A 6327-nucleotide genomic window follows, 5' to 3' on the forward strand; every position below is an offset into this window, starting at 1 on the left:
GTGTCACAAACCACAATTTCAGATTTATGCACCCTTCACTGTATCTGAGCAGTTTGGGCTCCTGCAGAATTCCTGCAGAATTTGGTGGGTTTGCGCAGTTTTCACCCTGGGCCATGCAAAATGAGTTGCTTTGCAAGACTTTTAACAGATTTAGGAGGTCATTTTAAATCAAACTCATAGCAAGAGTTGAAGCAGCAAACCCATAAAACCTCTGAAAGATTTTCAGGAATGCATCTGAACTTTTGTAAGTGCTGCAGCTTTATTTTCTTTTCCATTCAAAATAAAACACTTCTAAGAGCAATGCAGCCTTCGATTCTGTGCTGAGATCAGATTCTGAAGAGCAGATGAAAATACTATTTCCTTATACGCTCCTCAATCTTCATCTAAACAAAAAAGACAAAACTTAACCTTCTTGACTAAAAATACTGCATGAATCTTAACAAAACAGGACAAAAAATATGGAAATTTGTTCTTTCTTCCCAATTTAACTTCCCTCCATTCACTTCCCTCCTCTGTTTTTCTACCTCACATCAACAGTTAAGAGGGAAAAAAAACCAACCCTAAAGCAAGTGAAGCAACATCAGAAAGGGATGCAAAATAACTCCTATGAGGAAAAATGGCTTGAAACACCTTTAAACCAGCACTAGGGTAAAGAAAAGATTAAACCCAGAAAAGAAATCCAGCATGGCAGGAAATAATGACTTGACAGCACCATGCCCATCTAATAGCTGAAGCCAAGAGGCTGGTCCAGCTCTCCAGCCCTCTTTCATGCATTTTGTTCTTCCCTTTTCATCTGCACTTGCACTTATTCATCTGATCCCATAGTGAGCTGGAACAGGGAGCTAAACACGCAGAAAAAACCTCCACGTTTCGGCAGGGTGAGCTTTCTGCCTAGTTAGCTCTGAACTGCCAGCCCTGGCACACAGGAGGGGGCCAAGAAATGCCGGGGAAGTGGGACCACACCTTGCAGCAGCTAGCAGTTCCGACAGCTCAGCTGCACTGGCAAACTGTGCCATGAGAAACTGCCTGCGTCATTCAAAACAGCCTCAAAGTGCCACACTGACAGTGCCCAAGATTAATCTTTTCCCCATTGCAGCAGGTATAACAATAGCAATTATCATGATGGGTACAGATGCAAAAAAGAAAAATTTAAGCTGAAAAATATAGGTAAGACATACAGGCAAAAGTCCCCTGGATAAGGGGGTGCAGGAGGTGGGGAAATAAAGATGAAAGAAAGTTTCAGCTTCCTTCTTGAGCTGCTCCAAAGTGTTGCTAAGAGCCATTGCAGACCACTCTGCACCAGTGGACACCAAAGTGGACCTCGGGTACAGTTCGTATAACAGTTCAAGTTTACACAACACTTTGAGATTCCTTGTGATTAAAGCTGGCCTCCAGCCAGCTTACAATGATCTTTAATGGTTGGTGGGGGTTTTTGGGTGGGGTTTTTTGTTTGTTTTTGGTGTGCAATAAGTTAAAACCATCCTCACTATTTCTTTGTTCTTTCTTTCATTAAAAGGAGTGGGTGGGAGGAGGGAAGAAGCATGTTATGTTTTAAAGTAAACAGGTCCTGGTGTGAGGGGATCCCTGAAAATATAAACTAATTTAAAGTTTTCAAGCAATGTGTAATTGAGGGCAGGTCTCTTAAGACTGGCTTTTGGGCACCAGAGAAACACACAACTCCATGTACTATTGACCTGTTTATGTTTAGGGGCCCAAACAGTTTATTGTTAAACAACTTCCAAACACCAATGCCAAGTCCAAGCAGGGTGTCAAGAGACAGTTGCTGAACTAGAAGGTCTATTCCTAGGTGGTAATTTTGAAGAGTGATCCAAAACACTTTGGTTTGCCTTGTTAAAATTAGTTCACCTACTCCACATTCAACTTCCTTAGCTCCATTCTCTGATTTCTACAGCCACTCATTTATCTTATTGGTGGACAAAACTTCAAACCTCAGTTCAAAATTTATGTCACAACTCCCAACATAACTGTAAATTCATTGAGAAAATAATGAATTCCAGGAAGTTTAGTGTTTTCTAACACCAGAAAAGACTCCACACTCCAGCACAGCGTGCATCTGGGTTTTTACTGTCTTCACTTCTGAGAGCTGAACTCTATGCATCATAAGGAGCGGGAGAGTTTCATAAGGTTTTGTATGAAATCGTAAGACTTGGATCTTCTTCAAAAGCAGGCTAAGAAAAAAGGAATTCCCCCATGCTGATGCCAGCAGAGGTCATCAGAAGAGCTGAAAGGTTTAAATCTTCCATTGCCATCACCCCCCTGCCAGACACCTGCCACTTGCACAGAGACACAGGGTGCTCTACCCTGGCACATCCCAGAGCCAGAGGGGAACTCGACACCCCTGGCAGTGGCCTTGACCAACACCTGTCCTCCACAAAGAGCTGCCAAAAGACAGAAACAAGGGCTTTTCTGCTGGGGTCTTCAGGAGGACGAGGTTTAGCCAGCCATTTTTCCCCACCCACCTAACAACTAAAACTGCTTCTGCCCTATGTCCTTCAACTTGGCCTCCAACAACCTGTATCCTTCCAGGAGACATGCCTACAGGGAAGGTCTTGCCTCATGGGAGGCTGTCCCCACGCAGCATGAGCATAGCCTTTTGGGATGTTAGATGCCACGAGTCCTTACTGCACAAGTGCTAACTGCTGCTATTTTTCAAAGGCTTCTAACAGGGCCAACCTGAGCAGTCTGCCACAGAACAGCCAAGGTTATACCTCAATCCAAAGTCCCCTTTCTGCACTAATGTGGTTGCAAATTTTCCTGGCCCTGTTATCAGGACTGACTGATATAGTGCATATCATCTTCCTCATCAGAGAGATCTCTGGCTTGGAAAATTTCAGCCTGAACAGTTTAAAATTTGATAAAGGCAAAAGAAAGGGAAAGCAGCATTTGTTAATGTGATCTTAATCCTAAATCGTCCTAACACAGCATCACCTGTAACTTCAGATATTAAAAATTACATAGTTTACACAACATCAAGTGACTACATACTGTGAAAAAAACACTACTCCAACACATTTTGCTGTCCTACATGTTACGCTCAGTTTTCCACCCTAGTAATATACAGAATTCAGTACAACCAAGCTTAGCACGCACACACCTTTCAGATGAAACCACCAAAACCTGCTGTTCCATGTAATGTGGCAGTATTTATAAAAAGCGCTGTAGAGCATGTGCTGACTGCTCCAGGCACTTGAAAGAAGGGAACAACAGAACATTGCTGGGAATACCTAAACACAAATACACCACTTATCTCCAAGATAAAGCAGGTCAAAGCTAAATACTGTTAAATATATATATAAAACACCTGCTCCACAGGCAAACTACGTGTTATATATGATTAGTGACCAGAAGATGAGGAAAGCAAAAAAACGACCTCTGCATCTGTGACTACCACTCTCCTTGCAGATCAAGAGCCTTACTCACTCTCAAGGCATGCGAACTTTCAACAAGCAGAACCTGAATTCCTGCGGACTTCAGCCTCTAGGGAAGCACCAGTGTAGGTTCTCTGAAGTCTAATAGAGGGGTGTGCTCACGCTGAAGCCACTCTCCACAGAGCAGTAACATGGTCTCAGAAACCTATTGTCACAAAATTCGTGGAAAACTTGTTTCTAAGATCTAAATATTATCGTATTCTACTGAAATTAACCAATAAATCCTAAAGTTATTATGATGACCATGCACACAATTAACGAATCACTTCACGGGGGAGCAGAGCTGTCAGACCAGGAGCCACACGAAATTTCTAAACTTCAAAAATTTACAAGGAATGCAAATGAACTGGTTTCCTATTAATGACCCATAAATAAAGTAAAAACCTGTTTTCTTAATAATCTATGAATTCATAGGCACTGACAGAAAGCGTTGTAAAGGGTGCATTACTTCCCCAGCGCCTCCTCTCCTCAGGGCACAGCCTTCCTGGTCCTCATAGCCTCGCCTCTCCTCACCACACAGCCTTTCCGCTTCTCACAGCACAGCCTCTCCTCACCACACAGACTTCGCACTCCTTATGGCACAGCCTTCCAGTTCCTCACAACACAGCCTTCCCTCTCCTTATGGCCTCCTCTCTCTTAACAGAGCAGCCTCCCCGCTCCTCACAGCCTCCCCTTCTCCTCATGGCAGAGCCTCCCCACTCCTCACAGCCTCCCCTTCTCCTCATGGCAGAGCCTTCCCCACTCCTCACGGCACTGCCTCTCCTCATGGCACAGCCTTCCTGCTCCTCACAGCCTCCCCTCTCCTCAGGGCACAGCCTCCTCCCTCCTCAGGACACAGCCCTTCCCAGTGATGGAAACTGGACAACACAACACCAAGACGACTCCTGCGCCTCAGAGACCCTTTGCCCTGCATCAGGAGCTGCACAGCTCTCTCCAACCTTCCGGGGGTGTCAGGTAGGCCCCAGGTGTGCGAGACCTAAAAGGCTTTGAGGCGGGAGCCTCTGGGCAATGCAGGCTGGTAGCCGGGCCACGGCGGTGTTCGCTGAGGGGAGCCAGGAGATGGCCTTCTCCCGAGGGTTCTATGCCACAACCAAGCGCTGAGCCTCTGAGTCTGAAGGCGGCATTAAACTCCTCCAGAAGAGCCCTCCCAACAAGCTGAGTACCTGCCAGGAGAGACGCCCCCTCCCCAATACCACACCTGCCAGCTCTCTGGGCGCCGAGACCTCCCCTCAAGGGCACGCCGGCCCGCTGGCCGCCCTCCCACAGCGCCCGCAGCCCCCGGCCCCGCCGCCTTCACTACCGCAAGTCACGCCCACGCGAGTCGCCGGGGGCCGGGGCCGAGCCGGGTGGGCAGCGGCGGGCTCCCCTCAGCGTTGGGGGCGCTGCTGAGGCGAAGGGCCGCGCCTCTGGGCCGCAGCCGGCCGCCGGGGCGGGGGGTGGCGGGAGGCGCTGAGGTTGGGGCCGGGGCGGGCGCGGGCCCCCTGCCGCGCCGTACCTGCGGGCGGGACGCGGCGGCGGTCGGAGCGGCGGGATGGCCGCCGGCTCTCACCTGGGCGGAAGCGGGAAACGAGCGCGCCTCACCTGCGGCGCAGGAAGCTGGGGCGGCGCGGAGGGAGAGCCGCCTCCCGGGGGACGGCCGGGCCGCAGCCCCGCGGCGGGGGCGGGAGCGGCCCGCAGACCGTGTCCAGGCAGGCACGTACCGCCGGTGCCCCTGGGAGAAGCAGCGCTGCCGGTAAGGGCCCTTTCCCCGGCTCGGGGAGGCCCGCACCTCCGGCCGAGCGGTGCGGCAGAGCAGGGCCGAGCCCTCAGGTGTCGGGAAGAGTGCGGGAATGACCCGAGCGCGGCGCCTGGCCTGTCCACCCTGCTCCTGCAGGCCGGGGTGAGAGTGGGATCTGCAGGCTGAGACTGGCCCACAGCACGTTTGTCTGGTCACAGGCACTAGTGGAAGCAGCTTTTGAGTAATGTGAAAAGCCAAGTCAATCTTCAGATGATCCTGGCCTGCCAGTGTATTTATAAACCATAGGCCAAAACGGGATGCCTGTCAACATGGCCACCAAACCCCTCGCGGAGGGCAGAATGTGTGTGCAGATGATGCTGAAAAGCTTTTTTAAACTCATTCACAGTAAATCAGTGTCCAGACACGAATTCAGAACTGTTTTGAACTCAAAATTCCCACAGAAGTGAGCCAAGTGGCGCTTGGCCCCAGCAGCACAGCCACTGCTGCTTCTGCAGGAGGGAACAGCAAAAGCCATAGGAAGAAGTGGACTGGGACAGAGGTGAGGGGCTGTAACACTTGCCCCACAGAGCACCAAGCCTCTCACAGCACTTACTACAACCAGCGCTGCTCCTGACAGTGCTCCAGAGTAACACCACGTTACCTGCAGCTTCCAAGAGACACAGCGCATTGCCTGGGATGGCAGTGAAAGCCAAGTTTTATGACTGCTAGTTGCAAAATACTAAACAGGCACCATTTTAGTTGAAGTTAATTGTAGGAATTGCAGGTGCTTTGTGCTTTTGAAACCTGTACGTTAGTCTGCTTACAGATTTTTTTAAACATACATATAAAATGGGTCAAATGAAACTCTCAAAAAATAATTTTTAGTCTGCTATTCGCTAGCTCATTTGCAACAGATCTTACACAGCCCTGCTAGTTCCGTAGGATGAGTGCTACTAAAGGTTGGGAAATGCACTTTAGGTCATAATTTAGAATTGATTTCCCCTCATTCTGGTGCCCGTTTGTTTTACTAAGTGCAGTTGCACTACAGCACACAACATGCTAAGAACATATCATTTCATCCTCCTTTTTTAAAAACTCAGCTTCCAAATGCCTAACTTCCTAGTCCTTACTCTCAATTTTAATTAATGTAGCGCTTGTGAG

The 6327-nt window shown here is 49.0% G+C and overlaps 1 protein-coding gene across 4 annotated transcripts in view; it reads right to left on the reverse strand.

Annotated features, from left to right (window-relative positions):
• PATJ (PATJ crumbs cell polarity complex component) overlaps positions 1-5055 on the reverse strand; it is a 157147-nt gene extending 152092 nt beyond the window's left edge. For 2 of the 4 annotated variants that reach the window (XM_037404759.1, XM_037404756.1), the window contains exon 1: positions 4945-5055. The gene's annotated coding sequence lies outside the window, so the exon portion shown is untranslated. Of the gene's footprint in view, positions 1-4647; positions 4708-4944 lie in introns of those variants that run through there. The other 2 variants (XM_037404757.1, XM_037404758.1) reach the window with 2 other exon arrangements.
• Positions 5056-6327: the final 1272 nt, after the last annotated feature.

This window comes from Falco rusticolus, chromosome 11 (assembly GCF_015220075.1).
Source record: "Falco rusticolus isolate bFalRus1 chromosome 11, bFalRus1.pri, whole genome shotgun sequence".
NCBI lineage: Eukaryota > Metazoa > Chordata > Aves > Falconiformes > Falconidae > Falco > Falco rusticolus.